The sequence below is a fragment of the Bubalus kerabau genome, chromosome 1 (assembly GCF_029407905.1).
Source record: "Bubalus kerabau isolate K-KA32 ecotype Philippines breed swamp buffalo chromosome 1, PCC_UOA_SB_1v2, whole genome shotgun sequence".
Taxonomy (NCBI): domain Eukaryota; kingdom Metazoa; phylum Chordata; class Mammalia; order Artiodactyla; family Bovidae; genus Bubalus; species Bubalus kerabau.
In genome coordinates this window covers 77333138-77334435 of record NC_073624.1, presented here as the reverse complement: position 1 = coordinate 77334435, position 1298 = coordinate 77333138, and the positions used below count along the sequence as shown (strand labels likewise).

General features: G+C 37.8%; 1 non-coding gene across 1 annotated transcript; it reads left to right on the top strand.

Moving 5' to 3' along the window:
* Positions 1–567: 567 nt before the first annotated feature.
* TRNAW-CCA (transfer RNA tryptophan (anticodon CCA)) lies at positions 568–640 on the top strand. Its single transcript has one exon. It is a non-coding gene; the product is annotated as a tRNA-Trp (tRNA).
* The last annotated feature ends 658 nt before the right edge of the window (positions 641–1298 follow it).

Below are 1298 nucleotides of genomic sequence, written 5' to 3'. Positions count from 1 at the left end.
TGCAGTCAATGGGGTCACAAAGAGTTGGACATGACTGAGCAACTGAACTAAACTGAGCTGACTCTAAATCTGGCCCTGTGTGGTGCATTTCTGTGTTTAGAATTGTCAGGACACATTTATATATTTTCTGTATGTTTCTGCCTCTATTAATGTAATTAATGACACATTATCTCAACAGAATACATCTTTTATTAAAAGATAATTTTATCCTCAAGTTTTGTTCCACTTAAAAGTATCTTTTAAGTGAGAAATATTTTCTCTTGGTTTTTCTTAATTTCACTGAGTTTACTGAAATTTAGGCTTCCAAAATTTTGCTAAGGCTGGGTTAGTGTCCATTTTTATAAACACCAAGGCTATCTCTTTAGATTTCTTGTTATTTTTGAAAAAATTTCAAGTGTTTTTTTGTGTGTGTGATGAGCACCTCATCATCTTTTACTTGGGTGTGTCTCTTTAACAGTAGACAAAGATACTACAACTGCTTCTTGAACTGTTCTTATAAAGTACCACTTCATGGCAGAATTTTCTTTCACTAAATTGGATTTTGGGGAAAGCTTAATGATTATGGCTTCCCTGGTGGCTCAGAGGTTAAAGCCTCTGCCTCCAATGCAGGAGACCCAGGTTCGATCCCTGGGTCAGGAAGATCCCCTGGAGAAGGAAATGGCAACCCACTCTAGTATTCTTGCCTGGAGAATCCCGCGGATGGGGAGCCTGGGGCTGCAAGAGTCAGACATGACTTAGTGACTACACCAGCACCACCACTTTCTGCAATCTGATGTCATTTGTCATTTGCAATGGAATTAACATGGCACAATGCAGGCCTCCCCGGATGAGAGTGACTGGAATCAGATATCCATATATGACAGCTTTCGCAAGGTTCTTGAACTGTGAAAGGAGCTAAAATCCAGGACCAATCCTGTCAAGTGTTCAAAATCGTCTTATAAACCAAAACTCCTATGTGGTCTCTAATAAAATGCAGAAGTCATGAGGATTCTTTCATGATTTAAAGTAGGCTTCTTAAACTGGGAATCATAGATCCCCACGGTATCTGTTTAGAATTAAGTAGACTTGACTGGAAAAAAAATCAAAACATATATTTATTTTCACTAATCTCTGGCTGAAATTTAGAATTTCCTTCCCTTATGAAGGTAGGCCACAAACCACAATAGTATTAATATTACCCATTGATAATACCTGTGATTCTGTCTTGGAAATCATAGGTATTTTCCCTTTACATTACTGTTGTTACCAATGTCACAAAATATCATTTATCCCTCTCTCTAAAGTCACAGTAATTGCCA